Raw genomic sequence first — 11,115 nt, 5'->3', positions numbered from 1 at the left:
ATAAGCAGATATTGAGAAGACGTTCCTCCTGGATTGAGAGAGATCAGGATTTACACCAAGTACTGAGGCTCTTATATCTTATATACATTTGATTTAGAACTCGAGCATGAGTTTAAAATGATTGGACAAGGCCAAATCATTCAGGATCTTCATGTGTTAGAACGTGAATGTGAACTCGTACAACCATCATTCGAGAAGAACAAGGGATACGTGATATGGAGGAACCCAGGAGTGATTGGAAGCAGGGAAACGGAGATCGGAGATTCTTGACAAACAAAAGGGGGAGATGGATGAGACTGGGACAATCCGATGAACTTTATGGAAACACAACAGGTGGGTGAGGCGCAGAGTGCAGTTTGGCGTTGAAGACGAGGAAAATATCAAACATCTTGTCCTGCGGAAATGTAGCTGTTGTGTTTGGCAACCGTACACATGCATTTACTAATACTAATAATGTCATAAAACGTATTCATTCCCCACATGGACAGAGTAACAGAAATAGATGAGGCAACTGCCAAGCTACTGTTAGGGAGGTTTGAATTTGATGAAACATACCTGAATCCATGGGAAACGGGAGGTAGCCGGGAGGTCATTGAAGTTCCAAATGTTAGGGAGTCTCTCTACTTACACGCAGCTTGGCGCACTCCTTGATATATGTTTGTGTATGACTTGTAGTCATCCCATCCTGCCAAGTTTTTAAGAGAGTACAGCTTTACATCCCTCCCCCCATAGCCGTCCACATGAAACACGAAAGAGAGTTTGAGACGCCAAAGAGTTTGAGAGATCGGTCCATCATTGAATCTCTCTTTAAGTCCACAATAAACTAATGCAGGCTGATAATTATCTGAGCGCTATTGATCTGCATTAAGAGTCAAAGCAAACAGAGTATCGCCGCGCAGACACCACGGAGACGAGGCTGAGGGGAAGCAGGAGGGATTAATGGAGCAGATGCTATCTGGAGGCGCAGCTCGTCTCCAATACCACTGACCGCTATGAACGGATGATGAGAACGATGAGGTACTTTATATTCAGATTTCTCTTTCTCTCTTTCGTGTGTGTGTGTGTGTGTGTGTGTGTGTGTGTGTGTGTGTGTGTGTGTGTGTGTGTGTGTGTGTGTGTGTGTGTGTGTGTGTGTGTGTGTGTGTGTGTGTGTGTGTGTGTGTGTCTCTATATGCGTGTGTCTGTGTGTGTCTGTGTGTTTGTATGTGCGTGCGCATGGCATTCATACACACAAGCATGCACCCCCAGCCACTCACACCTCTCTCTGCGTTGTTTCGGGACAAGTGAATGTAACGTAATGCACCCCCAATCACAGAACGTTCCTGGATAAGACTCAAAGCCGGCCTTGTTTAATTGCTCCATTTCTCCAGCCAATGCTTCCAATAAAAGAACTACACAAACAATCCCCAGCTGGCTGGTGGAGAAAGCGTCAGCTCCGCCACATAAAACTGCATCCACTTAACGGTGATGGTCACAGCCAGGGGCGAGCCATGACGTTTATTAAAATAAGACATAACGTGGTCGCGCTCCTTTTATTAGAAATCACTCAACCAATCACATTCGGGGGATTGGCAATGCACACACATTCCGACACACTGAGCATGTTTTCTTCATGCTTGACGTTTCCCTCTTTTGATAGGCGTGTGCGCGCACGCAGTGAAACGGAGAGCGTGGTGTTTACTGCAGAGACCAGAGGCTCCTCGTGGTCAGAATGCTGACCCGTGCGATGGAATGCCAGTCGTCCCTGCAGTGTAATTTAGTTTTCCCTTTCTGTTAGTCAGCATTGTTCGGCATGCAGGAGAAGAAAAACAGGGGTATGGGAACGGAGAGACTGGAACAGCTCGACCCGACCGATGATTTCTGATCTGTCGACCCGGCAGCGATTCTTTCACCATCTGTGCTTTCTGAAGGAGTATGTGAGGAATTCTGGGAGGCCGCGATTCACCTTCAGAAGATGGGAGGGGGGGGGGGGGGGGCGCGGTCCTTTGGCCCGGTCAGAACCAATCAGCCTCCTGGGGACGTCATGTGAACCACGCAAATGTGTTATCACCCTAGGTGGCAGAGAAGCGTTGTGTGTGTGTATAAGTGTGTGTTTGTGTGAGTGTACATGTGTGTGTGTGTGTGTGTGTGTGGATTTCCAGACAATGTAATAAAAAGAAAATAACTTTTGAAAGCAAGATCGGAGAAAAATAGAGCGGGGGGGGGGGGGGGGATAAGTCAAAAGAACGACAGAAATATGAAATAATAAGCAGAAGCAGACGAGAAATCTGTGAGGATCCCCGTTCAGCCCCGGAGTGTCTGGGGGCCGCAGACTGCCGGCCGTGGACCCCCCCCCCGCTGAGGGATGCGGTGTGAGAACGTCCTCCACGGCTGGGGGTCACCCAGGGTGGGGCTGCTCCGCCTCGCCCCCTCGCACCTGTTGGGCTGTCCCAGGCCCCCTGGCATCCCTCCCCCCCCTCCCCGGCCCCTCCCCCCCTCCCCGGGCCCCCCCCCCCTCCCCGGGCCCCCCCGCTCCTATGAACCTGTTGAGCCGAGGCTGACACTGATCGCTCTATAAGCGGCGGGGGGCCCCGTCCACAGAAACTAAACCCTAGTGTGTACATGTTTACAAGCCTCGAGAAGTCGCTGCTATCAAACGTATCCACGCCACATCCTGTCCCGGGCCCCTCCCTCCGGGCCGCCGGGCCCGTCTGCGTCGGGAGGTGAGGTTCAAGTGGCCCATCAGAGCAGGAGACGCGGGGTGAGGTGTGCACGGAGCAGCGGATTGATCCGGAACAGAGGCAAGAGGGCCTGCAGGCCTCCTAACAGATGCGGCGCGGAGGTGGAAACAGATTTCTGCTTCGTTGTGTGTGTGTGTGTGTGGGTGTGTGTGTGTGTGTGAGTGTGTGTGTCTGTGTGAGTCTGTGTGTATGTTTGTGTGTTCCTCTGGCCGGGGGGCTCAGATCGATATCGTGAGTCGGCGGACCACTTCAAAGGTTTGGGCCGCGGTCCGGTGGACCCAGGAGGTCACGGCCGGACAGCGAGAGAGCACGCGTGTGTGTGAGCGCACGGAGGGGTTCCGGGGGGCCGCTGTAGATGTGGCTGAGGGGGACGGGGTGAGAGCGTGACACCGAGATGCCGGGGGGGGGGGGGGGGGGGGGGGGGGTAATTTGGCCTGGATTCACACGAGAAATTAGACTGCAAAGCGTTTGGCAGCAGCACAGCTTGCTTTATCAATTCTGCTGTTTGCTCGACGTGACAACCCCGTGTGAAAGGGCCGCGATATTTACTCTTTGAAGAGAGTTCCCTTCCTGCATCAATTTACTTTAAAAAGGAATTGACACCAGCTGTAGCGTGTGTGTGTGTGTGTGTGTGTGTGTGTGTGTGTGTGTGTGTCTGCACCCACATGTGTGTACCCGTAAAACATGGCTCAAACAGTAAATGTAATGTATCCCATAATAAGGGTTGTTCTCTGTGCTCATTTGTCTAACAGCCAGGGTATCCTTGACCACGCCCTGGGTGTGGGGACTACAGAGGGACCCCGCAGTGGGGCTGCAGGGGGGTACAGCTGTAGGGGCGTGGTGAGGCACCCCCTTCATGTACCATGTACTGCCTCTCGCTACAAGCTGTCCCGCCACTTACAGACCAATTTGTTTCAAGCTCTACTTTGGTTCTCCTCACTCGCTTTAGGGGGGATTGTTTGCCCGCTCTCGCACGCACACATGTACACACACACGCTTATGCATGCACACACGCACAAATGCACGCGTGTACACACACGCTTACGTAGCACACACACATACGCACACTGACTCGAAAGACGACACACACTCTGACACTCTGACACACACACACACTGTCTCACATATATAAACGCACACTGACACAAACACATCACACCTATTCTGACACACAAGCACTGCACACACACACACACACACACACACACACACACACACACACACACACACACACACATTAGAAACATGTCTATGAGATGGTAGTACAGATTATAGTTCTAATCATCTATCATAGTCTGGCCTACTGTTGATTTAAAACGTAACATCCTCAACTTATAGAAGTATTATTGGCATGTATTGGCTTTTATATATGATTTTTTGTATATATCTATATTTTTTTATATATATATATATATTATCTATATATAATTTTCAATTCTATATAATTGAAAATCATTTGGGTCGTTTCTTTACCTCATGTCGAATGTCCAGCTGTGTGTTATTAGACCCAAATTACACCCACAAAAGGTTAGCAGTTTAAGTCAATGTAAATTTGTGCTTCGTGAATTATAAATAGACCAGAGGAAAATTAACTCAGATGTTATCGGAAAACTCGGATGTACGGGAACATCGGTGCAAAGAGCCTAACTAGACCGGGGAGGATTCAGTCTCCAACACCAGCCTCCATCCACACATGACACTCAGGATGTTCTCTCAGGAATAACTCACGTCAGATTGAACCATTTATGACATGAAATGGTAATATAGTTGAGTCTGGAGGTATGGTTCCACTCTCTTCTAGTGCTCCGGGCTGTAGGATCTAAAGGAGAAAAGGAGGCGGATACAGAATACCAACATTTGACCACAGGGAGCCCTATGCACCCCCCATGAGGTACTTCAGATAACTCAACCCGCCGTTCAGGTCACACACAGGGCCCAACCACAGCAGGTGGAGGCTAAGGTGGTGTTGGGCCAAAGCAGGTGGAGGCTAAGGTGGTGTTGGGCCAAAGCAGGTGGAGGCTAAGGTGGTGTTGGGCCAAATGGAGCTCAGCACACTTCACCTCGCAGTGTGTGTTTGAGATTGAGGTTCTTAAACCGGCCGCCTATACTTGCGTCTGATTGGACGTTGTTAGCCGTCAGCTGATAAGGGGCGTGTGACCTGAGTCTCCCGCCAGAGCTAGCTCCGCCCCTTCGCTGATGGCGTCCTGCCTACGGGCCGCTAATCGCTCTGTCTCCTGTACTCTGCGTCCAGGGACTGTTGACCTGCGGATGTAGAATGTGTAGTGAGACCATGTGTCCCCACAGGGGGGTCACTGGGTTCAGTGTGTAATGACGGGGAGGGTCAGCCAGATGGGACTGTTATTTTAAAGAAGTTGTTTTTTGTCGGCTTACAAAGTGCAGTAATCAGTGACGCCTGCGTTCGCTCACTCCTCACTCGCCTCACTCCTCGTTCGCCATCACTCTGCCCTTCTTAGTGAGCTGACAACAGATTGATTACCGATTACAAATCAATTAGTGACTGATTGGCCCAGAAACCATGAGACCCAGAGTTATTGATGGCTAATTATCTAACCCTAACGTCCTCCTTCAAAACACTTGCTGTGTGTTTCCAGTGCACATGTGGACTCACATGGACCCTATCCAAGCGCCAAAAATCCACACTTGCCAAAAGTTGGATACAAATCACACAAACAGCCCAGCTTGGAGCCAATCACAGTGTGTGTAACTTCCAGACCCGACCACCGCATCGGCCATCGGAATCAAGCCGGGGTCTGGCTTCCAATCGTCTCTGAACAATGTCAGAGTGGACACGGTGTTTGAGCCCCAGTGTGTGGACCCCGTCCCGGCGCTGTCGGAGCCTAATCAGCCAGTGATTGAGGTGATGGTCGGGTGCCTCTGCTTTCCCCTGCAGCGTAGCAGCGGCGCGAGGGGCTGGCACGGACCCGGCCCTCCTGTTCCGTGTTACTCCAGGCCTCTGCTGCTGGAGCGGAGGCCTTGTGAGGAGGCCATCCGTGGTCTAACGATCTGGGGGAGGGATCCGATAAGGGGTCCCTCCCTTAAGCTTTGTAAACTCCACACTAAAGGGGAAATGGGGTGACGCTTGTAGGAGCAAAGGATAATTGTAGGAGATGATGGTGGTGGTGTTGGTAACGGTGGTGTTGGTGGAGGTGGAGGTGGTGGTGGTGACGGTGGTGCTGGTGGTGGTAGTGCTGGTGGTGGTGGTGGTGGTGCTGGGTCTGGGGGTGGGGGTGGTGGTGGTGGGGAAAGGCACAGCCATGTATCGTATATGAGAGCTCGTTTGGCTGCTGTTTGCGTTCCTGTGTTTGGTGCATCTGGATTGGCTGTTTCCATTAGGAAAGGAAATAATGGACTATGTGTTGATATAATTGTCTCTGATGTCCTGAACTTTCTGTATGTTTAAATTTGAGTCAATGCGTTCAATTGCAAATGCTTCTGCCTGAATGCCTGGGAACCCGGATTTGGACATGATTACAATTATGATCCATCCTTTCCTTCTCATTCTGGGCTTTTTGTGAATAGAAACAGAGAAAATAAACTTTAAATGACGTCCAGGAAATGTGTTGAAACGTTTGGAATACATTTAAATAAATAGTGATGATGAGAAATGAGTCTGTTGTTGTGTTTTGCAGATGCGAGAGCAAACTATCATAGGTCTTCTGCCGGTTCCCCTCATCTGGGACGGGACTGGAGTCCATCTACTTAACAGTCTGGTTTTAAGACCATCAATCTGTAGCTAATGAACAAAACACTTGTTTATTTATGATGTGAAGTTGGATGAATACCGAACCGGCCTCACTTTCTTTGTCTTCTCTTCTCTACAACTTGTTTTCCCGTAAAGCATTTCTGAGGACCATTAGGAACGTTCGTTTGAAGGGGACAGTGTCCAGCCCGCTTCTTTTGATTACCGAGAGAACAATAGATTGTTTACGCTAACATATCTCCAGCTCTGCTTCATACCATCTTCATCTTCACAGTTCTAGTGACTAGGGCATTCTCCAACCATAACTCACTTAATATGAAACAGGCAAAAGGATACTGGGATATCATTTTTTTTTCTTAAGTCTGGTTTTTCTCTGGCGCGTAAATGCTCCCTTAAACAAGTAAGAAAACAAGTCTAACTTAGTTTAGCTCGTCCTCTTCCTGTTGAAGATTCCTACCTCTCTCTCTCATTATGTAACCCACTCCTTCATATCCTAGTCTTGGCAATCCCCACCAAGACGAATCACGTTAACAAATATTGAGATTGCCTTGCATGACACGCCATTGTCCTAATCCGTCATACTATTCCACTTATTCCTGTTTGTTTTGAGGCCACATCAAGAATCCCGTAGCCTTGGCTTCGCAGCCTACCGAAGGCTTTTCATTACGGTTGGCGAATGAGACCTCACTGTTGAGCTGAAGCAGCGTTCATCTCCTGGAAGGCTCTCACCACCGCCGGCGGCTTCATGATTTTATAGGCGGAAGATCAAAAGTCCTCCAGGTGGATTTATTTTCAGTTTTTTAGTTAGTGACTCTTGGCGTTCTTATGTAAACATCATTTTGACTAGTAGGTATGTGTTTTTGAACTCACTGGCAGTACTTTTATAAATCACACATTTATACTCTTCTGTCTCACATCTCGGTATCAGTTGGCAAATATTTTTTACTGAAGTACACCAGGTTTCAGGAGTCCCAGCTGAGATCATCTGTATCCAGTTCAGTTCAGTTCAGTTCCTTTGGTCGTAATTCAACAAACACCAACGGCAAAGCCTTCCTTAGAGGTTGTTCCATATCTGAGTCATAACCTTAAGCTTTACTCTCTTATCGCTCCCCTCGTTGAAATGCAACCAATGGACGGCTCAACGTGGTCGAGAACACTACTATCCCCTGCTGGTCTGAAAGGTATCGGCGGGTCTCCAACAAACAACCTTCCTACAGGGCACAGCCAAGGGCGGGTTGCGATGAAAGAGCCATGCGGGCGGCCCTGGTTCTGGAAGCAGCTGGCTCGCTTGTTTATTGAACTTTGTCAATCCTGCCTGGACTGGACGGACAGACGGCCAGCCGCTCGGGACGTCCGCTAGCACGTGAGGGCAAGATAAAGGCGCAGGGCGGACAGATGTGTGGACGGCCGGGCCTGTGGGAAGATAAGCAAGCCATCAGGCCTGAGGCATCTGGCCCTTATGAAGTGATTGGGGCGGTTTTTTTCGCATGCTTGTTTGCGCAGACACCCGTGCCTAACGAATCACCACGCCTTCAGACATTAAAGAAAGAGAAAAACATCCTGATCGCACGTGGCTTAATATATGGTCCCATATATTAAGTCCTCGATAGGGGCTTTGAAGGACGGAGCTCCGAGGACCCATCCTTCATCCACCCACTCAGGGAGAAGGCCACCTCCCTGCCGGGCGACCGTATCCAGGTCAGCCGAGCCCACAGACGGGGAGAGAAGAAGAGCGAGAGCCCCGGCGCAGCCTGAGACAGGGACCTCAGCCTCCAGTCTCCCACTGAGCTGTGTAAAGGGGCCCAGATGGTCCCGAGAGCTCCTCTGTGAACCCCCGGAGCAGGTGTGAATCACTGCTTAGCTAAATAAATGGCAGCGTCCCCCCCCGCCCCCCCGCTCCCCCCCGCACCCCGCCCCCCCCCCGCCCCCCGTCTGAGTTCCTGAGCTGGAACAGAGTCTGACCAAGACGAGCGAGACGGCAAAGTGAAAGGGCTCGCATACCGAGTCAACAGAGGGACGGCCCGAGTCACGCTACAGACAGACCACTCTTCTTCTTCTTCTTCTTCTTCTTCTTCTTCTTCTTCTTCTTCTTCTTCTTCTTCTTCTTCTTCTTCTTCTTTCCTCAGGAAATGAGGAGCGAATGTGCGCCCTCCCAGGGGAAGCTGACAGAGAGCATTAAAGACACCAGTAGCAGGTCCCAGTTCCCAGTGCTCTGCCTGAGCATGCCACCAGATAATTCCCAGAGAGTGCAGGTTAATGCGACGTGCACGGCCGAGCACACAACACAGCATCACCGGCCCGCTGCCAGGAATCCATCCTCTGGTGTGTGTGTGTGTGAGCGTGCGCGTGAGTGTGCGCGTGAGTGTGCGCGTGTGTGTGTGCGTGTGTGTGTGTGCGTGTGTGTGTGCGTTTGCCGGCCCTGCAGGCGTTTGAAACAGGTTTGTTCCACTGGTTGGAACCAAAGCGGAGGTTGCGCGACCTGGTGACCTTTGATCTCTGATGTGTTAACCCCTGAGAGCTGTGAGCGTATCCCCCGTCCGCCGCTAACAGGAAGCAGCGCTCGCCCCGAGAGGTGTCTGTTCTCCCCCGGCCCTCCCCCGGCCCTCCCCCGTCTCTCCCCCGTCTCTCCCCCGTCTCTCCCCCGTCTCTCCCGTCCGTGTAATGTGTGTGGTGAACCATCTGACCCCAGCTGGACATTCCCAGACCGTCTTCACACACCTCTGACCTCTCCGGGAAAACCTCTCTTCTCTCTCTCTCTCTCTCTCTCTCTCTCTCTCTCTCTCTCTCTCTCTCTCTCTCTCTCTCTCTCTCTCTCTCTCTCTCTCTCTCTCTCTCTCTCTCTCTCTCTCTCTCTCTCTCTCTCTCTCTCTCTCTCTCTCTCTCTCTCTCTCTCTCTCACTCTCTCTCTCTCTCTCTCTCTCTCTCGCTCTCTCTCTCTCTCTCTCTCTCTCTCTCTCTCTCTCTCTGTCTCTCTCTCTCTCTCTCTCTCTCTCTCTCTCTCTCTCTCTCTCTCTCTCTCTCTCTCTCTCTCTCTCTCTCTCTCTCTCTCTCTCTCTCTCTCTCTCTCGCTCTCTCTCTCTCTCTCTCTCTCTCTCTCTCTCTCTCTCTCTCTCTCTCTCTCTCTCTCTCTCTCTCTCTCTCTCTCTCTCTCTCTCTCTCTCTCTCTCTCTCTGTCTCTCTCTCTGTGTGTCTCTCTCTCTCTCTCTCTCTCTCTCTCTCTCTCTCTCTCTCTCTCTCTCTCTCTCTCTCTCTCTCTCTCTCTCTGTCTCTCTCTCTCTCTCTCTCTCTCTCTCTCTCTCTCTCTCTCTCTCTCTCTCTCTCTCTCTCTCTCTCTCTCCTACCCAAGCTCTCTCTTTCTCCTGCTTGCCAATACCCCCCTCCTCTCCCCTCGCTTTCCCCGAAACTAATTGAGTTACAAATCGCCCCGGGTGTGGAAGACAGACACAAACGTGAGCACAGACAATCAATGGCAGAGCTAGCAGAGCCATCAAAGGGAGCAGCTGAGAGCAGGCCTCCAGAGAGGGGATGTGATGCCTCCAGAGAGGGGATGTGATGCCTCCAGAGAGGGGATGTGATGCCTCCAGAGAGGGGATGTGATGCCTCCAGAGAGGGGATGGGATGCCTCCAGAGAGGGGATGGGATGCCTCCAGAGAGGGGATGGGATGCCTCCAGAGAGGGGATGGGATGCCTCCAGAGAGGGGATGTGATGCCTCCAGAGAGGGGATGTGATTCCTCCTCGCAGCGTCTCCATGTCGTCGCTGTCCGCGTGTTCTGGAGCCGTCTTCACTACGGTGCTGCTGCCATCGACAATCATCTTGATGTCAGGGATCGGAGGCAGGAAACCCCAGGGAAGCGTGTTAGGTAAACTTCCTCCCTCTGGTGAAAGATAATACTGGCCTCCAGGCAGGTGTTATGATTGGTGGAGGTTTCTGCTGATGGATTTGTCAAAACAAATAGAGTGGAATCTGGGCCTTTTTTTGTGGACAGATTAGATTAGATTCCCCTAATGTGTTTCTTTTTCTCGGCACCGGTTGCTATCTTTTTCTGTCCTATTTGTGTGTGTGTGTGTGTGTGTGTGTGTGTGTGTGTGTGTGTGTGTGTGTGTGTGTGTGTGTGTGTGTGTGTGTGTGTGTGTGTGTGCGTGCGTGCAGACACACACACACACACACACACACACACACACACACACACACACACCCACACCATGAAACCCCAACCTTGCGTGTGTGTGTGTGAGTGTGTGTCTGCATTTGTCCAGATCATTAATAACGTAAACATGAACCGATGCCCACATTTATTCCTCCCATCAATCTCCGCACAGCAGCAGATTTACAGGCAAAAATAACAAATTAGAGTTAAACTCCATCTGAAATACGTGATTAATTTGAACCATCGATCTGTCGTTGCTGACACTCTGCCAGCGGAGAGCTCACAGCCAGCGCTGGCCAATGAAACTTAATTGGGAAACTGGACGGCAAATCAGAGCTCAGATTGATAGTTCTCAGGGAGCAGGACAAGGGGTTACGATAATGTTTAAGTATTCTGGGTTGAATTATAAAAGCGTGCGTACATTTGAGTGGAGAGTCAAGAATGGGGAAATGCTTTCGCTGGGCTTACAGCAAAGAAAGCTTTTTCCAATGTGCAGCTGTCTCTTTGTTGTTATACAAGCGCTGT

At 50.7% G+C, this 11,115-nt stretch overlaps 1 protein-coding gene across 1 annotated transcript in view; it reads left to right on the top strand.

The window, feature by feature from the left end:
- Window positions 1–11,115, top strand: part of LOC115552579 (collagen alpha-1(XXIII) chain-like) — a 93,570-nt gene that overhangs the window by 47,752 nt on the left and 34,703 nt on the right. The window lies entirely within an intron of this gene.

This window comes from Gadus morhua, chromosome 10 (assembly GCF_902167405.1).
Source record: "Gadus morhua chromosome 10, gadMor3.0, whole genome shotgun sequence".
NCBI classification, from domain to species: Eukaryota; Metazoa; Chordata; class Actinopteri; order Gadiformes; family Gadidae; genus Gadus; species Gadus morhua.
The sequence above is the reverse complement of the archived record's forward strand: the minus strand, read 5'-3'. Positions and strand labels throughout refer to the sequence as shown.